Below are 17,012 nucleotides of genomic sequence, written 5' to 3'. Positions count from 1 at the left end.
TATGTATGTCTGCCTGTGTCTTGCTTCAGCCTTCCCCCATAGCCAGGGCTCTTAAAGAAACAGATGCTGTGGGAAGGCAGGGACACACACTCACACAGACTGGTCACGTTCTATGTGTGAAAATCAATTGTGAATTTTATTGCTTTTTTGGGATGCACATGCTTTTATCATTAACAGGATGGAGGCACATTTAGTCCCGTCACTGAAAACCATTTGCACATTTACGCACAAGTGCAGATTGATCTCAGATTCTGCATGGGATAACAGTACTTTGCATGTGAAAACCATTTGCACAATTTTGAGTTAATAACAGGCTCTGAACATTTTAAACTTCCAATTTCCCCCTGAGTGACAAACTCCTTAGGGTCCTGAATGAAAAAGCCCTTGGTTGTGCCTTCTTCTAGGTCATTCTGATTTTATTTTTGAAAAGACATGAAAGGGAGGAGCCTTCAATGTTGCTCTGTCAGATTCATCTTTGCCATTTCTCCTATAAATTTTACTTTGGAGACTGCAGCATGTGCAACACAGTCATTTCCCAGCCTGACTGCATCAACTCTCTGTTGCTTTTCAAACAGGCAGAGACAAGGTCATGAGGCCCTTTGTTGATTCAGTCAAGAATAGACAGACTTTGTTGCAAAGTGCTGCCTTCATTACTGTTTTTACCCCACTTGTACATGGAAGTCTGGGCTGCCTCTTCCTCTCCAACATATTTTCATCAGGATTTGTTTAAGTTCAGCAAAAGAAAAGAAAAACAACGCCCCTCTATTAATGAGCTGAAAGGCCTCCTAAAGAAAAATGTGTAACTGTTCCAAAAAGGAGCATACGCCAAACACCAGCTTCTTGCAGCACTTCTGTGCTCTTGTCTTTGCTCCAAATGAATGGGTTCCAAGAGGACAGTTTGTCTACTGGGCCATCTCTGTGTTGCTCTTTTTTCAGGCTGATTTCAGTGACTAAAGTCCCAATATGCTACCATTGTTAAAAGATACTTTCCAAAATTGGCCCCAAGTCAGTTCCATATGGGTCCCACCAGGATAGAAATTGTACAACGTGCGTTTACCAAACAAACACATAACAACATGGTAATCCTCCAGGAAGTCTGGCTTGTATGTTGGACAAACAGGACGTTTATTCAGTAGGGAGAATCCAGGAGCCAATTATTATCTATGCCTCTGTTGTAGCACTGCCACAGAACTTTGCCTCAAGCATTAATACACTGGGATGCTTTTGCATGGATAAAACATCAAAAAAAAAAAAAAAAAAAAAAAAAAGGGGGGGGGGGAAACAAAAAGCATTTAGAAAACACTATTGACATTTCAGATGGAAGGAGGTGTGGAAGTCATAAATCTTTGCTCACTTGTAGCTGCCTTCACAGAAGGTATGACTGCAAAAAGATAGTTATGCTTGCCAAATGTGAAGACATATAGTTGGTCACAAGATGGGAGGGGGGGCTTTCACACCCCACATTTATAGTGCTGTGAGCTCACTTAAACTGCTAGAGCTACATCTAGGAAACCTAGGATTTGTAGTTTGGTGAGGCACTAGAGAGCCCTGGTGGGAATTCTAAGGAACCATTCCTAAATTGCAAATCCCAGGATTCCATAGGATGTTGCTATGGCAGTTGAAGTGGAATTAAAGTATACAATATTGTAGCAGTAAAGACCTATAGAAATCACTGATAGTGCTTTCTTGGCTGTTTGTGGGAGAACAAGGCAGATACAGATGGAGACAGAGGGAAAAAAACCAAATATCTCAACATCCTACTGGTTGAGGATATCTTCAGAGCACAGAACAATAGCCATGTTCTCACCTGATGCAATGAAAGCTTCTTGGGGAACAAAACAAGAGATGACAACTTTAATTAAGAACTAAAAAGGTTGAGCACATAGTGATTCAACATCTTTTTAAAAGTGAAGCTTTAAAATCCCTGTCTTAGATGTACAAATCTGTCCACTTCAGTTTATCCCATATTTGAAATTTTTAGACACCAGGGTGTCCCCAGCAAAATTATGAAGAATTTTGCAAATGTTGGTAAATTCATATTAGAAAACAAATTCATACCCATCCTTAAGAATTAACTCTATTGTAGAGTGGCCCACCCTGTTATTTAAGCTGCTGACACTGACATCATGTTGTGCAAATCAACAATAATATACTCTGTGCATCTTCTATTAAAGGTCTACTGTCTTTTGTGTATCTGTCCTTTTTACTATTTTTCTCTAATCATTTTCTCTATGTGAACTTTACATGGATTGTTCCACTCAATTGTTCATAAATCAAACAGAAAATGCATGGAAACAGCAGATGACACAATGTTAGAAGCATGCTGATATGTAAATATCCCAGGACATTGTCTCCTTTTTTTCTCATATTTTGTGTTGAATGTCTTTCCTTCCCTCTCCCTCCCTGGAAATTTCATCAGATTGTAAAGCAATAAAGTGGCTCTTGTTTGTCTGTTTATAGCCAAAAAATCCCAAGAGAGTCCTGAGGCACTTTAGAGAATTGTATTCCAGCACAGGCTATCTCCCACTGAAGTGTTTCTGGTCTTCCACAATAGTCATCTTGAGGGGTTGAGACTATGTCTTGGGAGAATGAATTGTCCAATCTGTGCCTAACCAGACCATCATGTTATCTTTATTTTAGCACTGGCAACAACAGATGGTGTGTGTGTGTGTGTGTGTGTGTGTATTGGGGGGGGGGGGGCTTCCCTTTTCTATTATCCTATGCCAGTCCCCAGCATGCATATGTGCTTGCCCAGATTCTACAATGCCAGCTCCACAAGAACCCTCATTTATTTACTTGTGTAATTTATACTCCAATCTTCTGTCATTATGGGACACAACACAACTCACAATTTGAGTTAAAACACAGGTTGAGTCTCCCTTATCCGAAATGCTTGGGACCAGAAGCATTTTGGATTTTTTCAGATTTTGGAATATTTGTGTATACATAATAAGATATCCTAGAGATGGGAAACATGAAAATCATATTCATATTTCATATATACCTTATATACACAACCTGAAGGTAATTTTATACAATATTTTAATACTTTTCTGCATGAAACAAAAGTTTGTGTACACTGAACCATCAGAAAAAAGGTGTCACTATCCCAGTCACCCATGAAAAAGTTTTGTGTTTTGTAGCATTTTGGATTTCCAAATTCCAGATAAGGGAGATCACTCTCAAAATGATCCACATGGCATTGCTCTGGCAACTCCAGTGTTTAGGTTCCTAACTTTCATGTTCCAGTGTCAAGTAACACCAGTCCTTTCCGCTTAAGGCCACTTAATCTGTGGCTTCTTGGGTATCAGGGTCACTGCCAAGGAATAGGGCTCCAAATTGCACTATTTTCTTTTAGTAGTTGCAGGGGTGAACATAAAAACAATGTTTGTGAGAAATGGGGATGTAATTCTTTGCTAGTGTTCTTGAAGGAAGCAATGAATAATTTTAGAAATGTTCTCGCTGTGACAAAATATTTGAAAACTGCAGTTTGCAAAGGCTATTTGCAATATGGCATTTATTTTACAGAAAACCCACATATGGTTATTTTGTGCAGAAAACAGCATTTTCTTCATAGGCTACAACATACTATTTCCTGTACAGAAAATGCTGTTTTCTGTGCAACATAGAAATTTTGTTCAGATTTTTCTGTACATGAAGCAGTGTTTTTTGAGCAGAAAATAATATTTCTGTGCTGCTGTTGGTACAAAACAATAGCATGCAGATTTTGCATAGAAAAGGCCCCATACAGATGTGACCTTGTCATGTTTTTGACATTTTTTTTAAAAAAATGAATATTTTCCCATCCCAAGTGGGAGGCAGGTTATTTAGTGAAATTAATCTTCATTATTCTTTTTTTTTTTAGAGCAACACCCTCTAAGGCAAATACCAAACCAAGCCAAACATGATAATTTTGTCCAGGGCAACACAAACGTTGTGTCCCCTTTTCTCTTTCCTGCAGTTCTTAGTATGACCTTAAAACCAATTCAAGGGAGTTTCCCAGAACATGTGTTTTTAGAGGGTGCACAGGGATGACTGCCATAAGGAAGAGAGCTTGTTCCATTTGGGATTTTGCCGATGGAACTGCTTCCACCAGTAGATGTTCTTCACTGGATTTTGTCTAAAGCACTTAAAAACATGAATCAAAACACCTGGAAATAATTCTAAAAGCACTGTAAGTCTCACAATAAATAATGTATTGCATTTGTCATTGTGATCCTATTTATCACAGATTCTAGCAAATAATTGAATATGGCAAGGTGATTTATCTGTGTCAAGATAGACAGGCCACTGACCTTTTGGGGGGAGGAGTTACCAGCACCTAACTCGCCAGTCCCAGAAGATTGTTTTGGAAGAATTTGTTCAGTCAAGGGTGAGAGTCAGTTGGGGTAAGGCTGTTAGTTTTGTTTTGGCCTAGTGGAGGCTTGCTTGTGTCTGCAGCAGTGTTCTTTGTCACTTTGTCTGTTGGGTCAAGGTTGATTGTTTTTGTGAACTGAGGGGAGGGGAGGTGTGATTGTGTGCTCATTAGCACTCTATTATTCTACTGGGTGTAGACACAGTTCTTGAGCACCTAGTTTCATGGAGATTGGGGTTTTGCTCTGAGGAAGTGAGTCAGAGACTTGTCTGGGGAAGGAGCAAGCAGGAAGGAGCTCTCCATATAGCTATAGCACCAGTGTCTTGAGCTTGGTGATAGAGCTTGGTGAACAACCAATGCCAACAGGGGCATTTTATATGGGTGTTTAACAGGGGACTTTTTGAGGGGGAGGCCCAGGGTCCTGTTTTAGTGACTACTTAAGACTTCTGAATAAGGACAGTGAAGGAGCCACTGAAGGTACCTGCAACAGTTGTGGGATGTTTGTGTTCTTGCCTGTGGATGCGGCTAACTTCACCTGCACCAAGTGTAATTGGGTAGCCCTCTTGGAAGAGAAGGTCCAGCAGCTGGAGACCCAGGTATCTACACTTCAGCATATTATGGAGCAAGATGTTATCCTGGACAGAAGGAACAGAACATGGATGATAAGGAAGAGCAACAGGGCCCATTGTTAGGGAAAATGCAGGGGACTTTAGGAGTGACCATGTGGTCCATGTGGGAACCAATGATACTGCAAGGCACAGCTTTCACAATATCAAAAGGCTCTGGGTAGAAAGGTGAAAGAGCTGGATGCACAGATGGTCATCTCATCTCTTCTCCAAGTTGAAGAACTTGGTCTAGGAACAGAGAGGAGAATAGCAGATGTGAACAACTGGCTCTGCAGATGGTGCTGTTGAAAACAATTTGGGTTTTGGATCGTGGACTGTGGTTTCAGTAGGGGGGACTTCTTTCAAGGGATGGTTTGCACCTCACATCAGTTGAAATAAATGTTTTTCCGAAAGTCTGAAAATTTTGATCAGAAGGGCTTTAAACTGAGTTATGTGGGGAGGAAGGCAATATTTTGAAAGGCAGGAGTTCATCAAGGGCTGGAGATAACAGTCAAACTGTTATAAAGGGAACAAGTCACACAGTGCAACGGTCCAACAGTGGGAGGGAAAACGGTTTATACAGGCAAACAGAGGACTCGTAGTCTTAGATGTCTCTAAACTAGTGCAAAGAGCATTGGAAATAAACAAGATGAATCTGAACTCCTAGCACAACAAAGCAAATATGATGTAATAGGTACAACTGAAACCTAGTGGGATGAGTCTCATGATTGAAATTTAGTAATAGAGGGGCTTTTAAAGAGAATAGGCCAAACAGGAGAAGAACAGCATTATATTTCAGGGATGTTTACACCTGTGAAGAGATCCAGGATTTAAATCCTGGAAGCCAGGTGAAGAGCATCTGGATAAAAAATTAAAGGAGAGGGAAACAACAGGGATGTTATTGTGGAAGCCTACTACAGATCCCCAAGTCAGATGGAGGAACTGGATGATGCCTTTCTAGACAGATGACCATACAATCAGAAAGGAGAGATGTAGTCATGATGAGTGACTTCAATTACGTTGATATTTGCTGGAAGTCAAACTTAGCCAAAACTTTAAAGTCTAACAAATTCCTCACTTGCCTAGAAGACAATTTCATTGTCCAAAAGAGACAGCAAGGGGAACAGCTATTTTTTGATCTGATCCTAACCAACAGGGATGACCTGGTTAATGGGGTGAAAGTGGTGGGAGCCTTAGGTGGAAGTGATCATGTTTTCCTGAAGTATGTTATAATAAAATAATAAAACTTTATTTATATCCCGCCTCTCTGTCAATGACAATCAAAGTGGTTTACTAGTTAAAATTACATATAATCCCATGTCTCAACATTCCACACTCCCCTAAAACATCAATTAAACAATTATAAGTTAAAATCATACATTAAAATAATAAATAAAATAATAAATAATAAATAATTTATTTTTAGCCCACCTTTCCAGGGATCAAGGCGGGTTACAGCATCTATAATACAAATAGTCAATAACATCCATAACAATTAAAAACCACAATAGTCTCAACATTATTAAAAACATCAGTATAAAATAACAAATCAGTGAATAGGCATAGTGGGTTCAGAAGGGTGGTAAATTCAGATTGGTGGCCGGGTTATACAGTGGAAAGGAGAACCCAAGCAATGAACTTAAATCTGTGGGACTAGATGAACTACATCCAAGAGTATTAAAAGAACTGGCAGACATAATCTCAGAGCCACTGGCAATAATCTTTGAGAATTCTTGGAGAACAAAAGACATCCCAGAAGACTGGGGGAGGGCAAACACTGTCCCCATGTTCAAAAAAAGGGGAAAAAGAGGATCCCACAAGTACTGCCATTTAGCCTGACAGCAATACCAGGAACTAATTGAGGGCAGAAAATTAAAGACATAATCACAAAAAGTCTGAGAAATAAACCATGCCAGACTAATCTGATCTCCTTTTTTTAAAAAAATTACCAGTTTGGTAGGTGAAGGGAATAATGTAGATATAGCATATCTCAATTTCAGTAAGGCCTTTGACAAGGTTCCCCATGACATTCTTGCAAACAAGCTTGTAAAATGTGGGCTAGACAAGGCAACTGTTACATGGATTTGTAACTGGCTGACCGGCCAAATCCAAAGGCTGTTCAGCAATGGGTCCTCTTCAGCCTGGAAAGAAGTGACTAGGGAGGTGACACAGGGTTCTGTCCTGGGTCCAGTGCCATTCAACACCATTATCAATGACTGGATGAAGGAATAGAAGGCATACCTATTAAATTTGCAGATGGCATCAAATTAAAAGGAGCAGCTAATACCCTAGAAGAGAATATCAAAATTCAACAACACTTTATTAGATTAGAAAGCTGGGCCAATACTAACAAAACAAACTAGGGAGAAATGTAAGGTACCACACATAGACAGAAAAAAAAAATGAAATGCATAGATATAGGATGGGAGACACATTGCTTAACAAGATTGCATGTGAATGGGATGTAGGAGTAATAGTAGACCATAAATTGAACATGAGTTAATAGTGTGCTGCGGCAGCTAAAAAAGCCATTGTGATTCTAGGATGGTAGACACTAGTATAGTGTCTAGATATAGGGAACTAATAGTGACACTCCATTCTGCTTTGGTCAGGCTGTACCTGGAATACTGCATCCAGTTCTGGGCACCACAATTCAAAAAGGATGTTTACAAGCTGGAACATGTCCAGAGGAAGGCAGCCAAAATGGTGAAGGGTCTGGTAACCATGGCTTATGAGGAGTTACGTAGGTATCTGCGTATGCGAAAAGCAATGGAGAAGAGAATATGTTTAATGTTTAAATATTTGTAGGGGTGTCACATGGAGGATAGAGAAAGCTTGTTTTCTGCAGCTCCAGAGAATAGGACCCAGAACAATGGATGCAAGCTACAGGAAAAGAGATTCTACCTCAACATTCGGAGGAACTTCCTGACAGTAAGGGCTGCTTGACAGTGGAACGCACTGCTTCCTCAGAGAGTGGTTGAGTCTCTTCTTTGGAGATCTTTAAACAGAGGCTGGATGGCTATCTGTCAGGGATGCTTTGATTGGGAGTTCCTGCATGGCAAGGGGTTGTGGTCTCTTTTGACTGTATGATTCCATGATTCTAAGGTAATCTGTGGCAATGCATCTCACGTTATCTGATGTAGGGGCCAGGAATTCTCCCCAATGTGCCATGAAGCCATAGAGTTTTTGTGATTGATTTTGGGGAATTCACCAGGGACTGGCACTGGTCCACAGACCTTTCAGGAGCACTTATCTATGGGCCCAATATGAGTGTTTTGTGATCCTAATGGCCATTGATTAAAAATGTGTGTGTGTGTGTGTGTGTGTGTGTGTGTGTATGCAAGTTTTCTTACACAGTGAGAACAAGTGTCTATATATGCCAAGGTTCTTCATTGAGAGGGGGAAGTGACTGTTCTCCACTTTGCATTTTGACACTGTTTTTGTTAAAAATTTCCAAAGGTTTTTGCACAAAATGGTGCATTTTGTATTTTGAGCTACAACGTACAAAAATGTTTTTTTGAAAAAGTATTTCCAGCCAAAATAATTGTATTTCATACACAAATCTCTTTCACAAAATATATTGTTGTTTGTGTAAACGACCCTTTGTGTTTCCATCCTCCAACTTCCAGAAAATGAGTATCTATGTGAATATTTGCACAAAAACTATCATGATCTCATCCTATGGGGATAAATATATTTGAAAGTTTTTATTTTTGCTAATAATATACATGAAGATTTATCTACCCACTCTCTAACTACCTGAAGTGTGCAACATGTTCAGTTCTCAGATTATGACTTCACAAAACAAATAGCACGGAAATTTACGTTTCAGCATTGAGAGACACCGAGACACCTACACCTTGCTTTTGGAAAATTTGGGAAACTTACAGTCTAATAGCCTATATGTTTACTTGGAAATGCTTTCACTTATTTAAATAGCATCTATTTCCAAAATAAGTGTGAATAGCATAGCAGCTTATACATGCAAGAACACTAAACAATATTACTTAGCTGAAATGATACTGTTTCATATTATTGCATGTATACAGAGAAATCTGTGTTCATGCAACACAAATTTTACCTTAAGGAACTATAATTCATACAGTATATGTGTGGGCTCCATGATGAAAATTTTTGAATTTGCTTCTTTTGGTTAAATTCAACTAGCAAGTTTTGACTACTCAAAGGGGGAGTTAATGTTATAGAAGACATGCTGATTAAGCACTTTCAAAATCCTGATTTAAATTGTACTTATCTTTTTACGATTTAAGTAAAAGTCAATAGGCTAAAGCCAATGTTAGACCTATTTATTCAGCAGGATTTAAATTAGTTGTGACTAAGAAATCCCATTCATTAATGGGATTTTGGATTTAGCCTAGTAACTGAAAACAAAGTAGTAAATCACTCCTCTCTTATTTTACTCAGAAAAGACAGGTACTTTCATAAAGCTGTGTGTAACACCACTGCTCCCTAAGCACATGCCTTTTAGCAGAAATGAGCTGTGGCATTCACCTCTACCCCTTTAAAATGCAGAAGAGATGCTGTGAATGGGATGAAACTCAATGGGAAGAGAAAGGAGATATCCTAAGTTTTTTTAAAAGTTAAATTTTAATTTATTTTTTAAAATTAATTTTTACTTTTTTAAAAAAAAACTTTTAAAACACTGACTTTATACAAATTTTCAATTTAACCTCACGAAACACTGTGGAATGGCTTGTCGGAAGAGATCCGTCTTATTACCACCTTAGACGCCTTTAAGAAAGCAATTAAGAAGGATCTCTTCTGGTGAGCCTATCCTCCAGATCTTCTATAACTACGATGATACTCCACTTGGAACATGGATGAGGAATTGGATATGATATTGCACATGTACAGGTTTTTTACTGTATTCTTAAGTTGTGTTTTTTTTTTGTCTTTTGCATAATGAGAATGTATTTTAACTACTTGTAATTTTATATTTGTGTTGTTCTTCCACCTCAAACCACAGGGACAGGTAGGATATCTATAAATAAAAATTGTTATTATTATTATTATAGATACATTTAGGCTGTGTGTATGACATTGTGTAGGATGTGTAGTATGATCAATGGAAGGGTAACACCGTCAAAGGGTAACACCATGAGTTAGTGCACTAGGTGACACCAACCCTAATGACACCACTGCCCAGGGGCTATTTTAATGCTTTTCCAGACTTTTGCATGCTACAAAAGCCCTCAGAAATGAGTGAAAATGACCTCCCAAAAGTGATTGGAAATTCATTTTCAGTTGTTCTTTTTTTAATATTTTGAGGAATTGGGGGAGGGGGGGGGAGCTGTTCCCTGTTTAGTGACAGAACTATTTATCTGGGAGTATTCCGGGAATAACAAAATGAAAAAAAAAAGCTATTTTGGATAGCTTTTTGTTTCTGGAGGATCAGATGAGACCTGAGCATGTCTGGGTTCATAAAAACAGCTTTGAGGGCCACATATAGCCTGTAGGCCACACTTTGATCACCCTAATTTAAGAAGCATGTGCACATACATTTGTACTTGAATTCCCACATGGAATGCCAATCAGGCATTCTTTAAACCAATGGACTACTTGACTCGGTAAATAGATTTTCATCTGTGCATTTTATGTTATTCACCATTAGGCCCTCTGTTTTTGTTTACCCACAGATTCACATCCCCTGGGAAACTTAGATTTGCTCAACAGCACAAATATGTTTGCAGTGTGTAAATATGATGCCAATTGAGCAGCTCATGCTCCACTGATAGTTATGATTTTGGATACCAGCTGCCCTTATCCGAGCAATTTGTTCTTGCAAAATACCTATTTATTTTCCAGCCTGCTTGTGTTTGTTCTGGATTATTAAAAAGTGAAAAGCAAACCACAAAACCAACAGCAATGTAGATCAGTACAATTTAAAAGCAGAGCATGGTAGCTGAACAGTACTAATTTTGCAAAAGGAATATGGAATGATAATGGTAAATCAGAGTGTTTAATCACTACAAATTCCTTAAAATAGCATAAAAATAAATTGCAAACCTGCAGTAGAACATCTCTCTACTGAAACATTTCACCTGTGCCTTTGCAATAAAAGAAATGAATAAATCATCATAAAAGGATTTTATTTAAACCAACAGTTTTTGCAATGGAAATATGAAAGGACAATCAAGTTTTATTGTTAAAGAAATTGGCCAGTATATATAAATCATAAAACACAAATTGTATACAGGAACAATTAAAGAGGGTTGTGAAAGTTGGACAATAAAGAAAGCTGTTGGGAAGAAAATCAACTTGTCTGGTGCTGGACAAGTGTTCCATGGATACCATGGACTGCTAAAAAGACAAATCAATGGACCCTAGGGCTTTATCCCACAGCAATCTATAGCAGGAACAAACTGTTGGATAAACAATATTGGAAGCCATGGGAAGGTTCCACTTTTACACCTTATGATATCGCACAGAATCCGGAGGAACTCATTGAATGTGGCAAATTAGTGCAATTTAGCATTTCTGCACACAGAAAGAAACATCGCCCAAAACGGAAATGTCATCACACGCATTTTGAGAGATTTGCATTGCAGGTGTCTGAATATCTGCTATGGGGTGGTGATGGTGCAGAAGAGATCGCAAGGTTCCACTGTATGTGTGTGTACACACACACACACAGCATCAGTAGCAGCTACTCAGACAATGGCATGTAATGGAGGAAACAGAAATATAGCTGTTGTGTTCACAAAGCTCATAATTGTGAAGCAGCACCAAAACAAATTAAAGATTCCTCCATAATTATACCTCTTTTCCACACTCCTCTAACAGATCAAAATGTGGTGGGTGTTGTCATGCCCAACCTGGCTGAGGACTCAGGAGAGGAATCTAACCTTGAGCTTGAGCCTAGCTCTGTCCTGACAGTACCAGCAGAGACTGTGGCCCCAGAAGATAATCAGTAGTCAAACCTCCAGGCAGCAGAGCCTGGAAATGCGGGTAGTGAAGAGGAGGACGAGGAGACCAACATATCTACCAGAGGAGATCTGGAAGGGCATACCTCCCAGTGGTCTCAGAGGCTTTGTATAAAATGCAGAGCAACTAAAGATCACCTGCACTCATGAGAGCTGATGATAAAAACCTGGGAAGAATGCCAGAGCCTTTGCCAGAAGTTAATTGATTTCCCTGGTGAAAGCACCCTGTCCCTGGACACTCTTCTTGACTTGGATGTTTGAATTTCAGACTGACCATTCTGTTTTGCTGGAACATCTGACTTTCTTGGACTGCTCGACTATGCTGTTTGTTTGACCCTTTGGCTTGCACACAGACTGACTACAGACCTTACTTTTGAACTCTGCTTTTTGCTTTGTAAGTCTGTCACCCAAGACTTGCCTTAATTCCACAAACACTGTGTGGTGTTCTTTTGTTTGTTTTACAAATACATTATTTTGAAGACTTGTTATCAGCTGCTGGCTGCTTTCTCAGACAGGTTGTGTAATGGGTTTCTGTATGCATCAGGGGGAGGGGTTGATTAACCACCCCTATCCTGTCTTGAATATTTGGGTTTTGTGGAAGAGTATGATGGCAACCCTAAGTGTGCAGCGTGTCCTAGGGAGAGAATGTGTGGCACAACCAAGTGGAGGGAGGGCAGAGAAGAGGGGTGTTTGGAATCCCTTCTGCAAAATTAAAGTTGTTTTACCCTGTCACTTACAACTTCAAAGCCGTTTAAAAACTGGAAATAGTATTTACCACATTGTTCTTTGAGAAAATGGGAGAGGTTTGAAACCATGCCTCTCCATGTCATGTGATTTGTGGTTATCTCACTATTACGATGGTTCGGGTTATCACATTGTGAAAAGCCTTGTTATGGAAGCGCTATTGAGATCATTAATAGTTTTTTTCTCCTGTAAATGGAATGGGTGTTTCAGTTACAGAATTACATCACTATGCACATGTGAGAAGCATAAATTTTCACACCTGGAATTAGTACCCTTCATTCCTGCTATAAATTGCTGTATGATAAAGCCCCTAGAGCAAATCAGCCCTTAACTCTCCCTAGAAGCCAAGATGATTGAGACTATTGTACTTCTGGAGATATCACAAGAAGGTATGGTCCAAAGGGTGGAAGAGGCAACAAGGGGGTCAGCTATTTTAGATCTGATCCTAACCAACAAGGATGACTTGGTTAATGGGGTGCAAGTGGTGGGATCATTGGGTGGAAGTGACCATGTTCTCCTGGAGTTTGTGATACAGTGGAAAGGAGAAGCCAGGTAGAGTCGGACACGCATCCTAGACTTTAGGAGAGCGGATTTCAGTAAACTTAGAGAAGTATTGAGGGCGATTCCATGGTCAGAAATACTAAAAGATAAAGGAGTTCAGGACGGATGGGACTTTCTCAAAAGGGAGATACTGAAGGCACAATTTCAAACAGTTCCAGTGAGAAAGAAAAACGGGAGGTGTCTCAAGAAACCAGGATGGATGACTAAGGAACTTTCAACCGAGCTAAGTTTGAAACGGAACATGTATAAGAAATGGAAAAAGGGGGAAATCACGAAAAAGGAATTCAAAGAAATAGCAGGCATGTGTAGGGGTAAAGTCAGAAAAGCTAAAGCGCAGAATGAACTCAGTCTTGCAAGAGAGGTTAAGAACAATAAAAAGGGCTTTTTTGGATATGTCCGCAGCAAGAGGAAGAAGAAGGAAACGGTAGGGCCACTGCGTGGAGAAGATGGCAAAATGCTAACAGGAGATAGAGAAAAGGCAGAATTACTCAACACCTTCTTTGCCTCAGTCTTCTCAGAAAAGGCAAAGGGTGCTCAACCTGAGGATAATGGAGCAGAGGACAGAATAGGGGAATTTCAGCACAGAATAAGTAAAGAGATAGTAGAGGAACACCTTGTTAATCTAAATGAATTTAAGTCTCCGGGACCAGATGAACTCCATCCAAGGGTATTAAAAGAACTGGCAAAAGTAATATCGGAGCCATTGGCAATCATATTTGAAAACTACTGGAGAACAGGAGAGATCCCAGCAGACTGGCGGAGGGCAAACGTTGTCCCCATCTTCAAAAAGGGGAAAAAAGAGGTTCCCAACAATTATCGTCCAGTTAGTCTGACATCAGTTCTAGGAAAGATTCTGGAGCAGATCATTAAACAGAGAGTTTGTGAACATCTAGAAGGAAATGCCATAATCACAAAAAGTCAACATGGGTTTCAGAGAAACAAGTCATGCCAGACAAATCTAATCTCTTTCTTTGACAAAATTACCAGCTTGGTAGATGAAGGGAATGCTGTGGATATAGTATATCTTGATTTCAGTAAGGCCTTTGACAAGGTTTCCCATGACATTCTTGCAAACAAGCTTGTAAAATGTGGGCTAGACAAAGGAACTGTTAAATGGATCTGTAATTGGTTGACCGGCCGAACCCAAAGGGTGCTCAACAATGGCTCCTTTTCATCCTGGAGAGAAGTGACCAGTGGGGTCCCACAGGGCTCTGTCCTGGGCCCAGTGCTATTCAACATCTTTATCAATGACCTGGATGACAGAATTGGGAGCATACTTATCAAATTTGCAGATGACACCAAATTAGGGGGAATAGCTAATACCCCAGAGGACAGGATCAAGATTCAAAATGACCTGAATAGACTAGAAAGCTGGGCCAAAGCTAACAAAATGAAATTCAACACAGAGAAATGTAAGGTATTGCACTTAGGGCGGAAAAATAAAATGCACAGATATAGGATGGGTGACACCTGGCTGAATGAAACTACGTGTGAAAGGGATCTAGGAGTCCAAGTAGACCACAAGTTGAACATGAGTGAACAGTGTGAGATGGCAGCTAAAAAGGCCAATGCTATTTTAGGCTGCATCAATAGAAGTATAGTGTCTAGATCAAGAGAAGTAATAGTGCCACTGTATTCTGCTTTGGTCAGGCCCCACCTAGAATATTGTGTCCAGTTCTGGGCGCCACAATTCAAAAAGGACATTGAGAAACTGGAGCGTGTCCAAAGGAGGGCGACAAAAATGGTGAAGGGTCTGGAGACCATGCCCTATGAGGAACGACTTAGGGAGCTGGGGATGTTTAGCCTGGAGAAAAGAAGGTTAAGAGGTGATATGATAGCCCTGTTTAAATATTTGAAAGGATGTCATATTGAGGAGGGAGCAAGCTTGTTTTCTGCTGCTCCAGAGAACAGGACCCGGAGCAATGGATGCAAGCTACAGGAAAAGAGATTCCACCTGAACATTAGGAGGAACTTCCTGACAGTAAGGGCTGTTCGGCAGTGGAATGCACTTCCTCGGAAGGTGATAGAGTCTCCTTCCTTGGAGGTCTTTAAACAGAGGCTGGATGGCCATCTGTCAGGGATGCTTTGATTTGGATTTCCTGCATGGCAGGGGGTTGGACTGGATGGCCCTAGTGGTCTCTTCCAACTCTACGATTCTATGATTCTATGATTCTATGGTATGGTTCACTCAGAAACAATACTGCTTGGTAAGTATGAAGGCATTAGAAAAAGAGGAAGACCACATTACAATGGAAGTGCTTGAGTCTGCATGACCTGAGTAAGGCTGTTGCTGACAAGCTGTCTTGGAGAGCTCTCCTTCATAGGGTAGCCATAAGTCAAAGTTGACTTGACAGCAGTTAATAATACATTCTAAAAATACATTTAGCCAAAAGTTTAAAACAATTAATTTAAGAAATTCTAGAACTCAGAGAAACTACTTTTTTCTGGATGGCAATCTCTACAATAATCTAGCCTGCAAAATAACTTATCCAGGTATTGAAAAAAAACAAAACCTCCCTGACAGCTAACACTTCCTTGCTGCTAATTCTTTTAAAGCTATTCTAAAAATGACAACCTTCTCTACATCAGCCAACAACCATCTAATTCTGAAGTCATCTGGCTGGTCTTTCAAAACTTTCTTAAAGGGCTGAGGGACAAACTTAGCTTTTGGTGAAATGTAGAGAAGGCAATCCAAAATGAAGCACACAATATTTTTTAATCCAGCCTCATCTGTTTTTTGGGGGTTTTTTAAAAAAGAAATCTACCAGCCAGATATTTTGTGAACACAGTTTGAAATCTGGCCTAGATTAGCATATCTAATAGGATAGTTTATTATTTTAAACTGACTGTACTTTTATGGAAATCACCCAATATAAAACCTGATATTCTTCAACCCATTGTGTACATTTTTCTTGAAAATACTGCATAAGTGATAAGTCTAAGGGATAACCCCACTCTTCTTAAAGACTATAATGAAAAAACTAAACTAGACTACAACTGACAGTTGTAAACAAGGGGCCGAGACAGACAGCCCAAATGTGGCGTGGCGGCAGCGGTAGTAGGGTTCCGGACTGCACAGTAATTGCACGGTCTGGAACCCTACAACGTTCAGACGGCGGCCTAATGGTGGCCTCCCATCCACATGGGGGCTGCCATCTTGGAGTAAACAACGCATAGTGCCCACACGTTGCTGTGCGTTGCTTACATCGCGTGTGCTCCATTGGCATACTTGAAACGTAACCCGGGAGGCGCAAAAAGAACCCGGAAGAACCAGGTTCTTTTTACCATGGAGGGATGCCGCGCTGTTTGGCGGCTGCAGCGTCCCTCCAGAGGTAAAATAGGCACCTGCAGACTGCTGTTTTTGATAGTATGTACTGGGCCAAAGTTAACAAAACTAGAACTCATCATATTATCTGGATATGTGTGGTTAATTTCATGTGGCAACATTCTCCTCCCTGGGATTTTGCACAATGTCCATCTCCTAATCAGACATTTAATTTCTCTTTCATTAGCAGGAGATCAAGTTGGTGGTACCTCCACACAATGTGAACTGGTGAATTTCATGCCTGTAGTGCAGTGAATCTTCTTTGGGTTGGATAAGATACTATCCAAGGTGCTGAGCCTATTAATTAATTAATGATATTCAAGGAATTAGTACCTCAGACAAATTTTTGAAAGTTTGGGCAAAACCTCAAGAGTACATTAACTGTCTGACTGATTGAAGTCATCATCTTATCATTTCCTATATCATTTCATGAATTGCAACAACCAAATTTGTTTAGTATGGTGATTTATAAATTGTGA

Source organism: Sceloporus occidentalis, unplaced genomic scaffold, assembly GCF_023333645.1.
Source record: "Sceloporus occidentalis isolate IW3139 unplaced genomic scaffold, rSceOcc1.0.p SCAF_6, whole genome shotgun sequence".
NCBI classification, from domain to species: Eukaryota; Metazoa; Chordata; class Lepidosauria; order Squamata; family Phrynosomatidae; genus Sceloporus; species Sceloporus occidentalis.
Note: the sequence above shows the minus strand (reverse complement) of the source record.